Here is a 23,506-nt window from a genome sequence, read left to right on the forward strand (position 1 = left end):
CCTGTCTCCTAGTCCTTTTTATTTCTCAACTTCCAGTATTTTTTCTTTTTCCTAGAAGCTGGATACAATTAACTGTAGCAGGGCAGTTCTCAATACTATTGAAGCCTCACACTTTAGGTTCTACTACTTTAATATCTGTAAATGCGAGAATGCACATTCCAAGAACTGCAAACTAAAATTTGACATTATACCAACAAGTTTACTCAATATTGATGTAATTATACAGAAGCTTAAATATATCACTCAAACTTTAATATTACAGAATTTGTCCTTCTTATAAGTCATCTTACATATAAACAAAGTTACTCTTTGCTTATCTGTCCTAACCTATGAAATGTTGCACCAACAGACTCTTCCCATAGTTCTTCACTATGTTCTTAAACAGGTGATTCCTCCCACTTTGGCAAGGTGAAAAAAATCGAAATCCCTATGCAGAAAAAAATGTTAACTCAGAATTACCAAATTCTGAAGTTACAGCTGATGGTACACCATAAATAAGCTTTGGGAAACTCCTATTAAAGTCTTTTACCTAAGTAGGACTATAGGAAGTTACAATGGTGACCAAAAGAAGACACACGTTCTTCATTAAAATTTGTTTTAATGGGTCTCAAAGTTCTGTGACAGATTTGTGGTCAAGTTGTTTCCATTAGAAAGTACTGATTTTAAAAACTAATAACTTAAAATAGTCACACACACGCACACACATGTAAATGGCCCACAAGACATTCTCCTTTCCTTCTGAAGGTTTTACGATGTGTTTTATCATTAACCAGTCTTTTACTATTAAACTTAAATGGCCAACTGAGACAAAAAGTTCTGAGACTGTTCTTCTACCACTGATTAAGACATGGGTGGCAGGGATTGGGGATAATATTCATTTAACCTTCTGAGCTTTTGGGGCAGACTTGGTGACCTTACCAGCTCTAGCTGTCTTCTTGTCCACTGTTTGGATGACACCCACAGCAACCACATCTCATGTCACCAACACGAAAGTGCCCCAGACGAGGATTGTCACAGAAGCTCTCAACACACATGGGCTTGCCAAGAACCGTATCAATGGTGGTGGAATCACCACACTTCAAGAATCTGGAAGCATCTTCCAGCTTTTTCCCAGAACAACAATCAATCTTCTCATTCAGCTCAGCAAACTTGCAAGCAATTTAAGCTGTGTGACAATACAGCACAGCTGCATATTCAGCACTGCTTTGGCTGGAATTGTTCAAGATAATCATCTGGGCTGTGAAGCCAGCTGCTTCCATTGGTGGGTCACTTTTGGTGTCACAAGGCACACTGCCACAATGGACATCTTTGACAGACATTTTCTTGATATTGAAGGCCATGTTGTCCCCAGGAAGAGTTTCACTCAAAGGTTCATGGTGCATTTCAATAGAGTTTACTTCAGTCGTAACACTGACTGGAGCAAAGGTGACCACCATGCTGGATTTGAGAACACCAGTCTCCACTCAGCCCACATGGATAGTACCTATAGCAACAATTTTATAGATGTCCTAGAAGGGCAGACACAAGGGCTTGTCAATTGTATGAGTTGGTGGCAGGATGCAATCCAGAGCTTCAAGTAGCATGGTTCCACAGGCACTGCCACCTTAATGGGTAGCTTTTTAATCCCTTGAACCAAGGCATGTTAACACTTGGTTCCAGCTTCTTGTCACCATTTCAACTAGAAATTGGCACAAATACTGCTCTGTTGGGGTTGTAGCCAATTTTCTTAATGTAAGTGTTGACTTCTTAAAGATTTCCTTGTATCTCTTCTGGCTGTAGGGTGGCTCAGTGGATCCATCTTGTTAACACCAACAATTAGTTGTTTCACACCCAGTATGTAAGCCAGAGGGGCATGCTCACAGATCTGCCCATTCTTAGAGATACCTGCTTCAAATTCAGCACCACCATCAGCAACAATCAGGGCACTGCACAGTCAGCCTGAGATGTACCTGTAATCATGTTTTTGATAAAGTCTCTGTGTCCTGGGGCATCAATGATGGTCACACAATACTTGTTGGTCTTGAATTTCCACAGGGAGATATCTATCAGTAGTGATACCAAGCTCAGTTTCAGCTTTCAGTTATCTAAGACCCAGACATACTTGAAGGAGTTCTTTCCCATATCAGCAGGCTCCTTCTCAAATTTTTTGATGGTTCTTTTGCTGATCCCACCACATTTGTAGATCAGATGGCCAGTAGTGGTAGACTTGCCTGAGTCTACATGTCCAATGATGATGATGTTGATATGAGTTATTTCCTTTCCCATTTTGCCTTAGATTTAGCAGTGGTTTTCATGACACCTGTGTTCTGGTGGTAAACCCACTGTGAAAAAGCCTTCCTATTCCTTTTAATCGATATTCAATATTCAAACATGGGCTGATTGCTCCCAAATTTAAAAAAGGGAAAATAAGATTCATCAGACACCATGTTCTCTTCCAGCTCCCTTCCACTGACAGCTAAGTTCAAAGAGAAACTGACCATACCCATAATTTCTATTTCTCCATCTCTCATGCCTCTACCTCTGCTCTTACATGTCATATTTCCCCCAAACCTTCATTTTTCACTCTGACTGCTCACCTAGATGACTTAATCTCCCCACAAGTTGTCAAAAATAGTCAACTCTATTATATTGACTCTGAGCTGTAAATTTCTTTCATATTTAACATCAAAAAGGTCATTCACTTTTAGATTAACTGCATGTCATATTTCTACTGGAAATTTTTATTCATTGTTTCTTCCTGTGTGGTACAAAAATAATGGTACATATTACAAATATAGCATCTTCTATATGAAGAAAGACAGAATTGGCATAAGCAAACATGTTGATTCTCCTCTCAATTCCAAACCTGTATCTGAGCAATAGTTACATGCAACTTTTCCTCAACATTTGTAGATGGAGTTCTCTCAAGCATCTTGTGTTCATCAAATAAAAAAGGAAATCTGTGGAGTACATTAATCACATATGCTCCAACTCTAGTTTTTACCGTTAAAAAGAAGCCTTGATTTTTCAGAAATTTGGGAGTGATTATCAATATTTGCCTTAAATCCACATTCAGTCATTTGGTAAGTTTTACCTCCTAAACAATTATTAGTAAAACTAACACTTATTAAGGAATTCATGTACTAACACTTTAGGCTCTTTGCATGCATTACCTTAGTTTTATTAGAAAAGAAAACAAAAATTAAGAGTTTGGTACCACTGTCATCCTCAATTTACATATAAGGGAACAGAGACGGAATTTTCCAAAGCTACTCAGCTAGTTAAGTGGGAGTCCAAAATTTGATTTAAACACCTTAGGATCTGTGCTCTGTTAATTTTTCTTTTTCTCACATTTTTCATGAAATTCATTAGAAAATCCACTCTTAACTCCTATTAACTGTGTACACTGCATACAAGCGATCTTTTAAAAGGACAAGTTGAATTGCTGATACTTCTCTTGCTTAAATTCTTTAATTTGTTTCCATTTAAAATACAGTCTAAAATTCTTATCATAATCCCCAAAACTCTTCCTTACCAGGTCTGTCTCTCTTTTAAGTTAATTACATAGTATCATAGTATGGTAGGCAAAATAATAACCCTCCCAAAGATTTCCATGTCCTAATTCTTGGAACTTGTGAATATGTTAGGTTACATGGCAAAGGAGGAAATTAAAGCTGCAGTTGGAATTAAGGTTGCTAATTAACTGACTTTAAAATAAAGAAATTATCCTATATTATCCCAGTGGGGCAAATGTGACACAAGGGTGATTACATTAAAAGAGAAAAGAGAACCAGAGAAACGTCAGTGTGAGAAATACTGACATTGGTAGCATTGAAGATAAGGGAATTGAACAATGCATCAAGGACTACAGGCAGCCTCTAGATGCTGGAAAACACAAGGAAACAAACTCTCCCATAGAAACTCTAGGAAGAATGTAGATGTGTCAATATCTTGATTTTAACTCAATGTGACTCATTTAGGAATTCTGATCTTCACAAATGCAAGATAATAAATAAATTTGTATCATTTTAAGCCATTCAGTTTGTGGCAATTTGTTAAAACAGCAATAAGAAACACATGGTGATATTTCTTTCAAGCATTAATTTATTCCTTCAGTTATTCTTTGAACAGGTGTACTGTGCAGTTGCTATTACTTATTAGAAACTGCATATTCAGTCATTTAAAGAAATACTCCAATTTTCTCAGATGTATATATTTTCTAAAATATATTGAATTTATTTTAGATAGATATACGAAATAAAAAGAGATATGGGGATATATGTATATGTATAGCTGATTCACTTTGTTATAAAGCAGAAACTAACACACCATTATAAAGCAATTACACTCCAATAAAAATGTTAAAAATATATATTAAATGAAAAAAAAAAGATGCTAGCATCCCTATAACAGTAAAGATTTTGGTACATGGATCCACATTGAGAACTTGATGAAATGTTAGAATCATTCACCCCCTCTTGCCTTGTCTCTGTGGCAAGTTTGCTCTTGTGCTAAAAGCTCGAACAAAAAAGAATGAGACAGAATAGCATATGTGCTCTCTGGGAATGTAGAAAGAAGAAAAATTGAGTATCAGAATGATGTGGAATATGAACATAGATATGCCCATGTGTTTAAAGGAAATACTAATGTTTAACAATGGGTAAATTTTTCAAGTCTTAATTTAGAAGAGTGTCCAGTACATATTTATAAAACAACTAGTAGCAAGCACATATAGGGTTATCTATATATTCTTGTATTTTAATAGTTTTCTAACAGTCAATTGTATCAATTGATAGAAAGCCATGTTTCATTATTTTACAAACTTAAATGGATTCATTTCTTTTGGTAATTGAACTCAGCAATTGAAATGATGGGAGAAATAATAACAAAACTGAATTTTTACATCCCCCCCCCTTTTCTATTTTCTTTTTAGACTATAATCAGTACATGACAAAAAGAAATTACAGATTCTTTTTTTTTGGATCTTATTTATTTTTTTATACAGCAGGCTCTTATTAGTTATCTATTTTATACATATCAGTGTATATATGTCAAGCCCAATCTACCAGTTCATCCCACCCACCACCCACCCCCTGCTTTCCCCCCTTGGGGTCCATACGTTTGTTCTCTACATCTGTGTCTCTATTTCTGCCTTGCAAACCAGTTCATCTGTACCATTTCTAGATTCCACATATATGCATTAATATACGATATTTGTTTTTCTCTTTCTGACTTACTTCACTCTGTGTGACAGTCTCTAGGTCCATCCACATCTGTACAAATGACCCAATTTCGTTCCATTTTATGGTTGACTAATATTCCATTGTATATATGTACTACATCTTCTTTATCCATTTGTCTGTCGATAGGCATTTAGATGGCTTCCATGACCTGGCTACTGTAAATAGTGCTATAATGAACATTGGGGTGCATGCGTCTTTTTGAATTATGGTTTCCTCTGGGTATATGCCCAGTAGTGGAATTGCTGTGTCATATGGTAATTCAATTTTTGTTTTTTTAAGGAAACTCCATACTGTTCTCCATAGTGGCTGTATCAGTTTACATTCCCACCAACAGAGCAAGAGGGTTCCCTTTTCTCCACACCCTCTCTAGCATTTGTTGTTTGTAGATTTTCTGACCATGCCCATTCCAACCAGTGGGACAAGATACCTCTTTGTAGTTTTGATTTGCATTGTTCTAATCATTAATGATGTTGAGCAGCTTTTCATGTGTGTCTTGGCCATCTGTATGTCTTCTTTAGAGAAATGTCTATTTAGGTCTTCTTCCCATTTTTTGATTGGGTTGTTTGTTTTTTTAATATTGAGCTGCATGAGCTGTTTATATATTTTGGAGATTAATCCATTCTCCGTTGATTCACTTGAAAATATTTTCTCCAAATCTGAGGGGTGTCTTTTTGTCTTGTTTAGAGTTTCCTTTGCTGTGCAAAAACTTTTAAGTTTCATTAGGTCCCATTTGTTCATTTTTGTTTTTATTTCCATTACTCTAGGAGGTGGGTCAAAAAGGATCTTGCTGTATTTTGTGTCAAAGAGTGTTCTTCCTATGTTTTCCTCTAAGAGTTTTATAGTGTCTGGCATCACATTTAGGTCTTTAATCCACTTTGAGTTTTTTTGTGTGTATGGTGTTAGGGAGTGTGCTAATTTCATTCTTTTACATGTAGGTGTCCAGTTTTCCCAGCAACACTTGTTGAAGAGACTGTCTATTCTCCATTGTATATCCTTGCCTCCTTTGTCATAGATTAGTTGACCATAGGTGTGTGGGTTTATCTCTGGGCTTTGATACTGTTCCATTGAACTATATTTGTGTTTTTGTGTCAGTACCATACTGTCTTGTTTACAGCTTTGTAGTATAGTCTGAAGTCAGGGACTCTGATTCCTCCAGGTCCGTTTTTTCCCCTTAAGATTGCTTTGGCTATTCATGGTCTTTTGTATGTCCATACAAATTTTAAGAGTTTTGTTCTAGTTCTGTAAAAAATGCCATTGGTAATTTGATAGGGATTGCATTGAATCTGTACATTGCTTTGGGTAGTACAGTCATTTTCACAATGTTAATTCTTCCAGTCCAAGAACATGTTATATCTCTCCATCGTCTGTGTCATCTTTGATTTCTTTCATCAGTGTCTTATAGTTTTCTGAGTACAGGTCTTTTACCTCCTTAGGTAGATTTATACCTAGGTATTTTATTCTTTTTGTTTCAATGGTGAATGGGATTTTTCCTTAATTTCTCTTTCTGATCTTTCATTGTTACTGTATAGGAATGCAAGAGATTTCTGTGCCTTAATTTTGTATCCTGGAACTTTTACCAATTCATTGATTAGCTCTAGGAGTTTTCTGGTGGCATATTTAGGATTATCTATGTATAGTATCATGTCATCTGAAAACGGTGACAGTTTTACTTCTTCTTTTCCAATTTGTATGCCTTTTATTTCTTTTTCTTCTCTGATTGTTGTGGCTAGGACTTCCAAAGCTATGTTGAATAAGAGTGGTAAGAGTGGACATCCCTGTCTTGCTGCTGATCTTAGAGGAAATGCTTTCAGTTTTTCACCATTCAGAATGATGTTTGCTGTGGGTTTGTCATACATGGCCTTTATTATGTTAAGGTGGGTTCCCTCTATACCCACTTTCTGGAGAGTTTTTATCATAAATGAGTGTTGAATTTGGTCAAAAGCTTTTTCTGCAGCTATTGAGATGATCATATGGTTTTTATTCTTCAGTTTGTTAATATGGTGTATCACATTGATTGATCTGCGTATACTGAAGAATCCTTGCATCCCTGGGATAAATCCCACTTGATCATGGTGTATGATCCTTTTAATGTGCTGCTGGATTCTGTTTCCTAGTATTTTGTTGAGGATTTTTGCATCTATGTTCATCAGTGATACTGGCCTGTAATTTTCTTTTAATTGTAGTATCTCTGTCTCGTTTTGTTATCAAGAGTGATGGTGGCCTCGTAGAATGAGTTTGGGAGTGTTCCTTCCTCTGCAACTTTTTGGAAGAGTTTGAGAAGAATAGGTGTTAGCTCTTCTCTAAGTGTTTGATGGAATTCACCTGTGAAGCCATCTGGTCCTGGACTTTTATTTGTTAGGAATTTTTTAATCACAGTTTCAGTTTCATTACTTGTGACTAGTCTGATCATATTTTCTATTTCTTCTTGGTTCAGTCTTGGAAAGTTATACCTTTCTAAGAATTTGTCCATATCTTCCAGGTTGTCCATTTTATTGGCATAGAGTTGCTTGTCTCTTAGGATGCTTTGTATTTCTGCAGTGTCTGTTGTAACTTCTTTTTCATTTCTAATTTTATTGATTTGACTCCTCTCTTTTTCTTGATAAGTCTGGCTAAAGGTTTATCAATTTTGTTTATCTTCTCCAAGAACAAGCTTTTAGTTTTAATGATTTTTGCTACTGTTTTCTTTGTTTCTATTTCATTTATTTCTGCTCTGATTTTTATGATTTCTTTCCTTCTACTAACTTAGGGCTTTGTTTGTTCTTCTTTCTCTAGTTCCTTTAGGTGTAAGGTTAGGTTGTTTATCTGAGATTTTTCTTGGTTCTTGAGGTAGGATTGTATTGCTATAAGCTTCCCTCTTAGAACTGCTTTTACTGAATCCCATAGGTTTTGGATCATGCTGTTTTCGTTGTCATTTGTCTCCAGGTATTTTTTGATTTCCTCTTTGATTTCTTCAGTGATCTCTTGGTTATTTAGTAACATATTGTTTAGCCTTGCTGTGTTTGTGTTTTTTACAGTTTTTTTTCCCTGAAATTGATTTGTATCTCATAGCGTTGTGGTCAGAAAAAATGTTTGACATGATTTCAATTTTCTTAAATTTACTGAGGCTTGATTTGTGACCCAAATGTGATCTATCCTGGAGAATGTTCCATGTACTCTTGAGAAGAACATGTAATCTGCTGTTTTTGGATGGAATGTCCTATGAATATCAATTAAATCTATCTGGTCTATTGTGTCATTTAAAGCTTGTGTTTCCTTATTAATTTTATGCTGGATGATCTGTCCATTGGTGTAACTTAGGTGTTAAAGTCCCTCACTATTATCGTGGTACTGTAGATTTCCTCATTTATAGCTGTTAGCATTTGCCTTATGTATTGAGGTGCTCCTATGTTGGGTGCATATATATTTATAATTGTTATATCTTCTTTTTGGATTGATCCCTTGATCATTATGTAGTATCCTTCCTTCTCTTTTGTAACATTCTTTATTTTAAGACTATTTTATACGATATGAGTATTGCTACTCCAGCTTTCTTTCGATTTGCATTTGCATGGAATATCTTTTTCCATTCCCTCACTTTCAGTCTGTATGTGTCCCTAGGTCTGAAGTTGGTCTCTTGTAGACAGCATATATATGGGTCTTGTTTTTGTTTCCATTCAGCTAGCCTGTGTCTTTTGGTTGGAGCATTTAATCTATTCACATTTAAGGTAAGTATCCATATGTATGTTCCTATTACCACTTTCTTAATTGTTTTGGGTTTGTTTTTGTAGGTCCTTTTCCTCTCTTGTGTTTCCCACTTAGAGAAGTTCGTTTAGTGTTTGTTGTAGAGCTGGTTTGGTGGTACTGAATTCTCTTAGCTTTTGCTTGTGTGTAAAGCTTTTGATTTCTCTGTTGAATCTGATTGAGATCCTTGCTGGGTAGAGTAATCTTGGTTGTAGGTTCTTCCCTTGAAACACTTTAAATATATTATGCCACTCCTTTCCGGCTTGTAGAGTTTCTGCTGAGAAATCAGCTGTTAACCTTATGGGAGTTTCCTTGCATGTTATTTGTCATTTTTCCCTTGTTGCTTTTAATAATTTTTCTTTGTCTTTAATTTTTTGTCAATTCAATTCCTATGCTTCTTGCTGTGTTTCTCCTTGAGTTTATCCTGCCTGGGACTCTCTTCACTTCCTGGACTTGGTGGCTATTTCCTTCCCCATGTTAGGGAACTTTTCAATTATAATCTCTTCAAATATTTTCTCAGGTCCTTTTTCTCTCTCTTCTCCTTCTGGGATTCCTATAACACTAATGTTGGCGCTTTTAATGTTGTCCCAGAAGTCTCTTAGGCTCTCTTCATTTCTTTTCATTCTTTTTTCTTTATTCTGTTCCATGGCAGTGAATTCCACCATTCTGTCTTCCAGGTCACTTATCCATTCTTCTGTCTCAGTTATTCTGCTATTGATTCCTTGTAGTGTATTTTTCATTTCAGTTATTGTATTGTTCATCTCTGTTTGTTGTTTAATCCTTCTAAGTGTTTGTTCTTTAATTCTTCTAGGTCTTTGTTAAACATTTCTTGCATCTTCTCGATCTTTGCCTGCATTCTTTTTCCGAGGTTCTGGATCATCTTCACTATCAGTATTTTGAATTCTTTCTCCAGAAGGTTGCCTATCTCCACTTTATTTAGTTGTTTTTCTGGGTTTTTATCTTTTTCCTTCAACTGGTACACAGTCCTCTCCCTTTTCATTTTGTCTGTCTTTCTGTGAATATGGTTTTTGTTCCACAGGCTGCAGGATTGTAATTCTTCTTGCTTCTGCTGTCTGCCCTCTGGTGGAAAAGGCTATCTAAGAGGCTCGTGCTTGCTTCCTGATTGGAGGGACTGGTGGTGGATAGAACTGGGTGTTGCTCTGGTGGGCAGACTCAGTAAAACTTTAAGCAACTTTTCTGCTGATGGGTGGGGTTAAGTTCCTTCCCTCTTGGTTGTTTGGCCTGAGACGACCCAGCACTGGAGCCCACAGGCTCTTTGGTGGGGCTAATGGCAGACTCCGGAAGGGCTCATGCCAAGGAGTACTTCCCAGAACTTCTGCTGCCAGTGTCCTTGTCCTCACAGTGAGCCACAGCCACCTCCCGCCTCTTGCCTCTGCAGGAGACCTTCCAACAGTAGCAGGTAGGTCTGGTTCAGTCTCCTATGGGGTCACTACTTCTTCCCCCTGGGTCCTGATGTGCACACTACTTTTTGTGTGCCCTCCAGGAGTGGAGTCTCTGTTTTCCCAGGTCCTGTCAAAGTCCTGTAATCAAATCCCACTAGCCTTCAAAGTCTGATTCTCTGGGAATTCTTCCTCCCATTGCCAGACCCCCAGGTTGGGAAGCCTGACGTGGGGCTCAGAACCTTCTTTCCAGTGGGTGGACTTCTGTGGTATAATTGTTCTCCAGTTTGTGAGTCACCCACCGAGTGATTATGGGATTTGATTTTTTTGTGATTGCACCCCTCCCACCATCTCATTGCGGCTTCTCCTTTGTCTCTGGATGCGGGGTATCTTTTTTGGTGAGCTCCAGTGTTTTCCTATTGATGACTGCTCAGCAATTAGTTATGATTCCAGTACTCTCGTGAGAGGGAGTGAGTGCACATCCTTCTACTCTGCCATCTTCATCTTCAAGACAATAACATGAATATTTTGAGATAAGGAAAAAATAACGACATCACCTCTAATTTTATTTCAGACTATGCAATATGTAAAGCAATTCCATTTCTACAACAGATAAAACTGAATAAAAACAGTGCTAAAAATGAACAAAATAAAACTGAGTAATACTACAAAATTATACTATGCTTCTCTAATGTCTCCAATAAGGAAACTAGGGTATTTCCTGTAGTTTACAATAGAATATTAAATTAATGACAGGTTTATTTGTCTATAATAAAGGAAAATAAAGGAACCATAAAATATTTATATTGTTAGCAAAGGACATTTACTGTTTAATGTTAGCATTCTTTGGCTTCTGCAGTGATTCAGCCACATTGATAATCATTATGGATCTTTAAAATTTGATTTAAATTGATGGCATCATATAAATTAAAATGATGAAATCTCTATTAAATGGTGTATTTTTAACCAACTGAATTCTTATTCTTAAATATATATATACATTTTAATTTTGAAAAAAATTTATTTATTCTCATCACTGTCATTTCAACAATATATTAGTTATTCTACAACTTACTTGTTAAACTTTATGATTAGTCTGAAAATGAGATTGTACTTTAAGTCAATTCCACTTTTCAGTAGTTGGCATACAGTAGGGGTTTAACAAATTGCAACAATAATAGTAATAGTGGTAGTAGTTACAGAAGTGGTAATAACAGGAGTATTTTTGATATTTATCATCATTATTTTTATGACATGCTTTATGTTAACCAATGAGGTTATATACTAGAGCATATACGATGGTGTTTACCATTATTCCCTTCAAATTGTTAAAGTTATCAAGAAACAATTATGTGGTATGAATAGATTAAGATAAAAATTTTCAGAACTAGTTTATAATAAATAAAATTCTAATATCACCTCATTCTTTTTTTTTTTTTTTGCGGTACGCGGGCCTCTCAGTGTTGTGGCCTCTCCCATTGCAGAGAGGAATGAATGAATGAAATTAGAGCACTCCCTAACACCATACACAAAAATAAACTCAAAATAGATTGAAGACCAAATGTAAGGCCAGACACTATAAAACTCTAGAGGAAAATGTAGGCAGAACACTCTATGACATAAATCACAGCAAGATCCTTTTTGACCCACCTCTTACAGAAATGGAAATAAAAACAAAAATAAACAAATGGGACCTAATGAAACTTAAAAGCTTTGCACAGCAAAGGAAAACATAAACAAGATGAAAAGACAGCCCTCTGAATGGGAGAAAATATTTGCAAACGAAGCAACTGGCAAAGGATTAATCTCCAAAATACACAAGCAGCTCATGCAGCTCAATATCAAAAATACAAACAACCCAATCCACAAATGGGCAGAAGACCTAAATAGACATATACAGATTGCCAACAAACACATGAAAGGATGCTCAACATCACTAATCATTAGAGAAATGCAAATCAACACTACAATGCAGTATCACCTCACACCAGTCAGAATGGCCATCGTCAAAAAATCTACAAACAATAAATGCTGGAGAGGGTGTGGAGAAAAGGGAACCCTCTTGCATTGTTGGTGGGAATGTAAACTGATACAGCCACTATCGAGAACAGTATGGAGGTTCCTTAAAAAACTAAAAGTAGAACTACCATATCATCCAGTAATCCCACTACTGGGCGTATACCCTGAGAAAACCATCATTCAAAAAGAGACATGTACCACAATGTTCTTTGCAGCTCTATTTACAATACCCAGGACATGGAAGCAACCTAAGTGTCCATCGACAGATGAATGAATAAAGAAGATGTGGCACATATATACAATGGAATATTACTCAGCCATAAAAAGAAACAAAAGTGAGTTATCTGTAGTGAGGTGGATGGACCTAGAGTCTGTCATACAGAGTGAAGTAAGTCAGAAAGGGAAAAACAAATACCATATGCTAACACATATATAAGGAATCTAAAAAAAAAAAAAGGTGAAAAACCTAGGGGCAGGACAGGAATAAAGACACAGACATAGAGAATGGACTTGAGGACACGGGGAGGGGGAAGGGTAAGCTGGGATGAAGTGAGATAGTGGCATGGATGTATATCCACTACCAAATGTAAAATAGCTAGTGAGACACAGCCGCATGGCACAGGGAGATCAGCTCTGTGCTTTGTGTCCACCTAGAGGGCTGGGATAAGGAGGATGGGAGGGAGATGCAAGAGGGTGGGGATATGGGGATATTGCATATGTATAGCTGATTCACTTTGTTATACAGCAGAAACTAACACACCATTGTAAAGCAATTATACTCCAATAAAGATGCTGAAAAAAAAAACTAATAAGAACTAGAAAAAAAATTACAGAGGAGATAGGCGATTATGTAAGGAAAAGAAAGTGGCAGGAGCTCTGAGGCAGAAATTTAGTTTTTGAAGGATAAGAAGCTCTGCACTTTATTGGAAGTTTAAAAAAAGCTGACTTTTTTTACATCTAGAATATAGCATATCTAGATTAAAATATATAAAATATTTAAATGTATTAAATGGGGGATTATCACCTTACAGCTTTATTGTTTTCTCACCTCTACCTTCAGTAGTGACTTACTGAATCTTCCTCCTCTTGACTTGGCAAAATCTCAAGTAAATCTTTATGCATCCATTATTGATTTGATCACTGTGCTATTCTTGACATTTCCCATAATTTTAGCTCCTCTCAGTTCCTTGAACATTTCTCCTCATTATCATGTGTTCTCCCTCTAATTTCATCTTTTTAATTCCATTTTCTGGTCAGTACCTCCTATCATTCTAGATCCCTCTCGTGTTCTTTGATCTCCTTTGAACTCCAGTCCATGAAATCCTCCATATTTTATATTTTCTCACATACTTCATGTTGCAGGTCAAATGTAATTGTCAATGGTTACAACATGGACTATAGTATTATTTAGATCATTATTAGCCTTTCTTCCAGTTCCACCTTTATATTATTATAAGCTTTCATGATTCAGTTTAAATCAAGAGGGAAACATGGGGCCAGAGAGATGATTTCCCAGAGAGAAGCATAGCAAGGCACTGAACAAAACAGCAAACCACCTGCATTTATGACTGCAAGAGTATTTCCGTTTTCTAGAAAAAAGATTACAAGAGGATAGAGAGTGCTTATATTGCTTATATGCAGGGCACAATTATTATCTCTAATTGTGGCTTTTACTTGGGCTACTTGCACGTGTTTTTAAAATGATATATACTGTAACAATCCTGAACTTTTATTTAATGAAACAGCATATCCATCAATATTTACCACTGCCTAATTTGTGACCCTTTTCATTGCATTAGAGAGATACAATGTTTTCAAATATCCGAAAGCAGCCTTAATATTGTGCAATTTTCAAAAACAAACTTGGAGGTCTGAAGTGAGAATGCTAACAGAAAACTGACTCTCTAGCTACAGGACCCGCAAAATGTTAAATGCAGAGGTGACTCCTTCCTGTGCTCTGCTTACATTCCTAAGTGCTGGATACAAGTGCTCAGTTCTGGGAGGAATGGAAGTTCATGCATCCGTCTCACATAGTTTTTCCTTTGTCTGACAGTGCTGCCAGCCAAGGAACCTATTAATGCCAATCATCATGGCAAATGTTAAACAACAGAGTCCTGTCCAGTTAGAACTGGCCACAGCAAACCACCTCATTTCACCAATGTATAGAAGTTTTCAGTTTTCAGAGAATAATATGTTTTTACTAACATCTAAAGAAATAGGAATTATATTTTGGGATCAAAATGAAAAGTGAAAATTAATATACTTATTAGCACTTGAATCAGGACCATAATTCTGCAGAAAGAGATTTGTAATTTTTATTGTTTTTGACATTATTGAGGGGTGCCTTTTGTTACATACCTTAGGATTTCTGATGCTACAACGTATCATAAAAATTAATTAGTAATATCACTATCGGTTTAGAGATGAGAAGATTTTCCAGTTATATTCTAAGGGTTCGATCACAGATTTAATTCATCAAAGTTATATGAATTGAACAAATGAATAAGGAACTCATAAACAAGAATAAACTGATGGACTTGGCACACAAGTCTGGCATCTGGGGTGATAATGTTATACTAATGTGAAAAGAGAGAGAACTTGCTGCTGAGATCCATAAGATGAAAAGCTGTATGTTTATCTGGAAAGTTTGGCCAATAAATGCCTGAGTTCCTTAACAGAGGTGAAGGAGCCCTGTTATCAATACTTGACAATGATCTTGCATTAACTTTTTGGAATCTCACTAAACTGACCTTTCATAACTTATTAAAATTACAGCACAGTCTAAAATAGAACAATACAGAAGTAGAGGAGTTCATAAGCGAGAGTTTAAATCTTGTTCCCATACTAGCGCACATAGAGGGTTTTAAAAAAAAGTGGAATGATATATCTGAACATTTATTAAATAGATTTTCTTTTGTAGACACTCTATTTTACAAATACCATTGGGTACAATTATTAAAGTAGTATAACTAATAGTTTGTAGATATTTTTTTAAAAAGTTTGGGATGAAATACACACACTGAAAAAAATTTTTTAAATATGCAAACACCATAGAGAAACATATTTAAATACATAATCCTGTTGGCATTTGTCCTTGCAAATTTTTCTATGTATCCAGTCTTTATTTTTCAGTGAATAAGGATCTTGGTGACAATGAGACTTATGAAGCAGAATAGAACAGTCAGGAACTCAAGAATATAAATAACATTATGTGGTCATGGGAATGATTAAAATATTTAATGAACAGTGAAACAATTATACTAAAAGGGAAAAATACTATTGTACAATACAGTAAAAAGTAATATGCAAGTATATTATAATACAAACTTAAAAATAAATGCTTTTAAAACTTTATATAAAATATATAATATTTTTATGTAATTGTAGTAAAAGTTCTTCAAACAATATCATGGCTGATATTTTAGAACTTTAAAAAATATTCTTGCTAAATTTAGCAATTCCTTTTTTTATTTGAATTTAATTTGAATTTCTTAGATTTTGGGTGAAATTAGCTGTACTGTTTGTGTCATGGATTCTTCATCCTTGAATATTTATTTTTAATAAATTTTAATTTTATAAAATATATGCAAGGGTTTTTTCTATATTTTATGTGCTATGTTTTTTAGCCGTTTGTCACAAATATTCTATATTGCCTTTATAGATGACGGACAGTTTGACTACAAAGAGAATTACTTGATCACAACCATATCCCACAATGCTTTCCCATTAATATTGGATATCACTCTCCTTTGTTAATTTTCTTAAACTTGCTTATACCTTCATAATGAGTATCTTTATTAAACTCTCAATTACACCTTTGTATTTGCCATTTATTTTCTGCCAAAACCCTATTAATCTTCCATACAGAAGAATGAAAGAAGTTAACAGGATCTGCCCTTTCAGAAGTCTTTATATCTCAGAATACTTGAGTTGGAGTTTGTGCTCAGTTAGCTTTCTTCCGGAGAACTCTGGTAGTGTAACCTATCATATTGAAACACTGGTTTGAGTACTATTTGTTGTTTATTTCTGGTGTTCATTAATACTTCATGTTTATGGTTTGTTCTCTTCTTTTTCTGGGAATATATGGCTTATGTGAAATTTCCTGATTGAAAAAACAGGCATTCAGTTTATTAATTCACAGATGTATATATGGTATAGCAAATCAATGCCCATATACGTCTAGAACAAAACACACAGATATATTTTATGAACAAGCATAAACTTAATAGAAAAATAGAACTCTACCTAATTTATCCATGTATCTATGTATTTCTCTCTCTCTATATATATGTATGTATATATCTATCTAGATCACAAAATTTTTTAATCAGTTTATTCCTAGCTACTATATTTTATTGTGACTGTTAATAAGATTGCTTGTCATTATGATTTTAACTGCTTATTACTAGAACTTAATAAAACTACCTTAAAAAAATAACAAATATATACTTTACATTAGCTTCAGTGTATTTCACTTGATTGTCTTAGATTTTCCAAGTATCTTATTCTTACATTTGCTTTATTAGTAGTTTAGTTGCTTTAGCAGTTTATTTTAACCTATCAATAAAACTATGAAGTAATTAATTTTTGAGATTTGTAACCTCACACATGTTCATTATTTTCTAAGTTATATGTGTTTTTAAAACATATTTGTATTTTTAAATGTAATAAATTACTGTAAAATTTGAAAAGCTGCACACTATTACATTAGATATAGTATATTATACAGCTCTATATTTTATATCACATATTTCATACTTTCATTTCATTTTCCTTTTCTTCAATGTCTTTGAAAGTATCTCAACTTTATTTTCTACACTACTCTTCAATTCTGCTTTCTAGATATTTTTAGATTTGTTAATAAAATTTTATTTTCCTCCAAGTACTTATTTATATGATGAGTTATCTTTTCTCCAATTATTTTTCCTCAATCTCTTAAATATATTTTTTAATTTATAAATGCTACATTTTTATACATTATATTTTACTATGGATTTGAAAACCTTTCTGAAAATTTCCTCTTAATCTCTATATAAAACATTTTTGTTAGGAGTTTTTACTCTATCTTTTGTAGTAAACTTATTCAATGGTCTACTTTCTCATGAAATAACATCCTCAGAGTTCTGAGGTAGGTAGGTAAATGTTGGGAGGAGGGAGGAGAGGCTTATGAGAATTTCCTGGTTAAAAAAAAAAATAGTCTCCTCTCCCAACTCCACAAAGAGGGTCTTCCATGACCACTTATACTTAGCAATACTTGACTATGTTATTCAAATTGCTCAAAGGCCACTTTTCAACAGCTACTATAACTACCACATTTCTTACTGCAGCTTTTACTGCTCTGATTTTTCTGGCCCCACTTTACCATGTTATTAGTTATTTTTTCCAGAGCCTTTATTATCTTTTAACAATACATAATTTGTTTTTTTTATTGTCTAGAGTTCCACCTTACCTCCTGCTAGAATGTAGGCTCCATGAGGGCTCAGAACTGTTACACCTGTGGCTGGAACACATTTTATTTCATGTGATTAAAACTCTGAAGCTCACCTCAGACTTACTAAAAAAACAAATTCTGGAATTCTGAATTTTTATAGGTTCTCCTCTGATTCTTATGCACAAAAAGTTGGAAATTACTGTACTCTAAAATTAGAGATAGGGGTGGAATGCAAGTATGTGTATTTTGGAAAGCTACCCAGGCGACCTCATTAAACTCCTGATCTTACGCCTTCTGGCCTGGTGGATATTCAGCAAGTGCAGTCCTTTTGTACCCAAGCTGGGATCTACTCTTAAGGTCATGCTCGTTTTCTGAAACTTGAAAGTTTTTGCTTCCTGCTAACACTGTCATTAGTCACATCCAGAGACACTAGGTCTAGTCCTGCCTCTGTTTTTGCCTGGCTTACTTATCTTGGTCTGTGAATAAGGTGGTATCCACCAGCTTTGGGGACCCCACAAGCTTTCCTGCTCTGTTCTTTACTTATGGCTCTCTATATGAAAGGAAATAGTGCCCCCTGGAGGCACCAAAGTGTCTTTTATCCATCTATATTTAGGTAAACTGGGCTGCTTTTAAGTGAAGTAAATTATAGATGATACACTTTTTTTTTTCCAAATTGACTCTGTTCTTCTTATTTGTGAAATCTTCCAAGTAATTATATAATACCTTTAAATGTTTAAACTTTCAGCTTTCTTTTTTGTCTTCATGGGAATTTTAGTGAGAAGCTGGGAAAGACTACATGATAGACTACTATCAGATGTCATGTGAAACCAGACATTTCTCTTGATATAATTCGTTTTGATGTCTCACAAGGAAGTAAACTATTTGTTTTTATTACTGATATATTTCAAAATACTTCAGGATCAAGATAAGGTAACACTATTGTTAAGAGATATTTATGAGATAGACTAATGAAAAAGACCAGAAAGTCAGGTGCAGTGCCAACAGAATTGATAACAGAGTAGACCTCTGAGGATTGCTTTGTTTCAAAGTCAGTGTCTGTAAATTTGCTAATATTCTTGAGACTAACTAGCATGGGAATAGTGAAAAACAGATGTACAGGAATTTTGGTGACTTATGTTTCACAATGTTTCTGATGTTTTAATTAAGTTATACAATTATAGAGGTCTCATCAACTTAATATGTGAAAAGCTTAAGTATTTAGTCATTAAAACAAGTCAAATCAGTATTACTAAAAGAACTTTTACTATGAGCCAGATACTTGTGCCATGGACTGTGAACACTATGATAAATGAAACTTCAAGTAGATAGAAATCTAATATAAGTGACACACACAAGCAAACGCATGCACGGCAGTAGTGGGTACAATAAAAGGCATATAAGCTCTTTAGGGGTGACGCAAATGAAGGAGCTATCGATTCTGATTCAGTGCTTCAGGTAGAGGTTCAAAGAGGTGACGCAAAGGAAGGAGCTATCGATTCTGATTCAGTGCTTCAGGTAAAGGTTCAAAGAGGTGACTATTTAGGGCCAGTGAGCCTCAGAGAAATAGGTAAAATATCCAAGCACAGAATGCTATCTAGTGCCACAGTTGGAACTTGCACAGAAACAAAAGACTCCCAGAGAGTAAAACTCTCACTCTTACATAGTGAGAACACTATGTAAAACACAGCCCTTCATTGTTGTCTCCAGAATTTTTTTCTTTTCTTCTTAAACTTCAAATCTAATATATTTGAAAGATTATATTAAAATATAGGGAATAACAAATATTGGTTCCTTATTACATATATAAAAATGTAATAAGTCTGTGGCAAACAATGTGTAAAATATTTAAACTGGTATCTATTCTAGAGCATTACTCCAGAGAGAATAATGGACACCCTCATCCAACACAGGCAGCAGTAAAACAGCAAGAGAACACAGGCTGTTTGGCATGGTCACAATATATACACTAGAAAGTAATTTGGTAATAGAATCAAATATAATCAGAAGCCTTAAAACCTTATTAGAATCGTTTTCTATTTTTAAAACTTATGCATAGACTATAACGAAAGAAATGTGAATTACTGGATGGCAAAAGGTGTTCATTTGCATCCTTGCAAATAGTATATTTTTAAAATACTCAAAAATAAAAGTGCTGTTAAATAAACTATGCTGTGTTCACATAATTGAATATTGTTAATTTATTTTCAATCTGTATGCCATGAGCTCCCAGGGATTAAGATAATAAGATTCAGGTTTTGCCACATGCTTGTAAACAAGAGTTCCTCCTAAATGTTATATTAGAATTTAATATAACATTTTATCTTAAAAGTCACAGATATAAAAAATTCAAAAATATTCTATACCTATGTAACTGTATAAAATTAATAAATGTGCATGTCAATAAGAATATTTCTGACAGTGCTCATGCTTGATTTCAAAAATAGTTCCAGAATTTATCTAGAAAACAAAACAAACAAAATGAAGAGAACATTAGTAATCATGTGAGTTAAGCAAAATCTTTAAAATACAGAATGAATCATGTTGAATTTTTTTTGTGTGTGTGTGTGTGTGGTACGCGGGCCTCACTGTTGTGGCCTCTCTCGCTGCAGAGCACAGGCTCCGGACGCGCAGGCTCAGCGGCCATGGCTCACGGGCCCAGCCGCTCTGCGGCATGTGGGATCTTCCCGGACCGGGGCACGAACCCGTATCCCCTGCATCGGCAGGCGGACTCTCAACCACTGCGCCACCAGGGAAGCCCCATGTTGAATTTTTATACAGTTTTCCATACAGATTATATCACAGTATAATTTGAGTTTCACAGCATGATCATGTATTTCTACTTTTGCAAACTTTCAAGATCTTAACTCATTTCCCCCAGCTTGATTCACTCTTGATTTTCAAATAATTTTCCTTTGAAAAACAATCATATCTTCACGCTTGTCAATGTTACCCAATTGATTGCAATTGGCTTTTTAGTTCTCCAATATCGTCTCCATTAATTTCACAAAATCCTATATTCATGAAGTATTGCTATGTACTTGCACTGTGCTATAGAATGTTTCCAAAATCCAAAAATCAGCTAGATTAGGCCAGAAAGATATAGCTTATGTAATCTCCTAAATGTAGGACTCAATTCATAAGTAACTAAAAAAATATTTCTACTGATATTTTGAGACCTGATGTGTTTCTGAAATTGCTCTCCATTTCATATTATAATTATTGTCGCCAAGTTATTCTGTCTTCAGGGGCAGAATTTAGATCAAAAGTTGGTAAATATAAGTAGACAAATACTAAAAAAAAACACATTTAGGTAGAACTTGCTAAACATAAGACTGTGTCCTTTGTAAGAATGGAAGCTGACTACAGAACCACGGAGATAGCAGCTATTGTAAAGGATCGAGCAAGCACCTCACACTTGTCAGGGCTGGTGGCTGGGCTAAATGGTCTTAATTCTATAATCCCAAGAGTTTTCACTGGTTTTAATATGAAGATGAGGAACAGCCTGAAATCAGAGATTTAAATTAATTTGTGGGTTCTGTCCCAATCTGCTTATGCCAGTCTATACAGAAATTCATCAACCTCAATTTATATTTTAAGGAAAAATCTTTATTTTTAGTTTTTTCTGATATTATTCCAGTAAATGTGGGCAGCAGAAGCTAGTTTTTTATTCTATTTTACCTTGATCATCAACTTTTTGCTTACAAATAGGAAAGAGCTGAATGGAGGAGGAAGTTGTTTTACCGCTCACAAGATTCTTTTGAATTACAGGTTAGAATTCTACAGCAGGAGGGTATTTTATTTTAGCTCCACTTTAATAAATGAGTAAATGTTGTCCCTGACACTATCATTCTGACTCCTGTGAGCAGTTGACTGAGGATTTACTACCAATCCCAAAAGAGATAACCTAGGTGACTATATTAACACTGTAAATAACTTCTGTTTTTTTCTAAACTAGAGGTTTAATTAACCTCTGTCCTTTCTGTTTTCTGATGAATGGCTTGCCTGTACTGAAGAGCTAGCAACTTCACTAAGCGGCAGCATCATTTCTTCAGTTTCACTGGCTTTTATTACTCTTAGAGGTTATTTGGAATCATTGAAACACATTTTCAAAATAACTGAAAAAATGTAACCTACTCATACAATAAGCATCTTACCAGAACTCAACAAATTTTAATATACTATTTAACCAACTTTTCTATCTTGTTTTCTTCAAATTTACAGTCTGACTTGGCATACGAAAAGCTGTAGATGTAACAGAATTCTTAATTACACTGAGTTTTATGTACACCGACATAGTTCATTCTCTAGTACAGGTCAGAATTTCATTCTATTACCATACAATTTGCTATACAACAAAATAATTTAGAAACTGAAGTTGATGTCATCCTAATTTCAAGAATGGTAAATGCATGAAAAAAAATTCACTGTAACAAAGGTCTTGTAGCCAAGACTTTGGTGTTTATTATGAGGTTTTTTCAATTATTATGACAGTCAATTTCAGTTGTTTGAATTCATGAGTTAAATAACCTTCCAATCTTGCTTTATTTTTCTGAAGGCAACAAGTTTCTCCTTCATTTGTGAACATCGAACTTGAAATTTCTGCTCTCATTTGCAAGTGTAAAAACATTGTTTCACTGTTAAGAATTATTCTATCCTGGTTAAAAAAAAAGGTAAATTTTCTTCTTGCTTTTTCTCAAGACAGCATAGTTTTTCAGCTTCTAAAGAGATTTACAATCTGTCTAGTCACAATATAAAGCTTTCTGTTAGATATGGTTGACTCCTTTTTATCCAATGACCCAGAAAAATGGTTATTTTTGATCAAGAATCAGACATAGTTGGCAATTAAAAAAATAATAATCTCTGTAGTCATGTAGGTGATGAGGGAAAGAGACTAGGGCTGGGTTAGTGTTGGCGGGGAGAGAGTGAAGCTCTGATTTTTTTGAAAAGGCCTCATATGAGTGTATTCAGCTGGGTCTATACAAACACAAAATCACTTATTAACTCAGAGATTTTGGTGTCAATGATTCCTATAAAATTCAGAGATAAATAAATAAAGCTTGAGTATCAGGGCTTAAACCTTAAGTTTAACCTAAGAGAGCCTAAGGAAGCCAGGTCAGTATGTATGTGGGAGACAAGGAGCTGAGGGGACAGTGAAGAGCTGGTATGACACACAAGAGGGACAGTGTCTACCAAACCAAAGTAATACCAAACTTAGTATTTTAAGCTACTATGATTATGAACTCTATGTAAGATCCAGATATATTTACTGATACTTCTTAATATTCCTAAATTAAAATATGTACTTTTAAAAACACTGTTTCATGCTATGCTTATCAGAACTCTGTTGAACAGATAGAACATGTACAAGCTATGATACATACAGCTTAAACATCTTACCTAAAAGTTCATCAAAGGGAATCCTGCTTTCTTACTGATTATTTTTCCTGATGTATTTCAGGGATAGGATGACAGTATAGTAATGTCTCCATCATTGTCCTATCTCAAAATAAAAATTCTATTTTTTGATTCTTCCAAGAAAGTCAAGTTCACACAAATATTTGATTTTTCACTATACTGACTGTTTTAATATTCTAATGCATGCACTACTTCTGTGTTATAAAAGATTGTTTTAGCGTATTTATTATGTGTGAACAGGGAGAATGTGGGTTGTATGCTTTGAGCTATGTATATTTGTGATAACAATCTAAGTTATT

At 34.9% G+C, this 23,506-nt stretch overlaps 1 pseudogene; it reads right to left on the reverse strand.

Annotated features, from left to right (window-relative positions):
* Positions 1–874: 874 nt before the first annotated feature.
* Positions 875–2,265, reverse strand: LOC132425486 (elongation factor 1-alpha 1 pseudogene; annotated as a pseudogene).
* Positions 2,266–23,506: the final 21,241 nt, after the last annotated feature.

The sequence above is a fragment of the Delphinus delphis genome, chromosome 5 (assembly GCF_949987515.2).
Source record: "Delphinus delphis chromosome 5, mDelDel1.2, whole genome shotgun sequence".
Classification (NCBI taxonomy): Eukaryota; Metazoa; Chordata; class Mammalia; order Artiodactyla; family Delphinidae; genus Delphinus; species Delphinus delphis.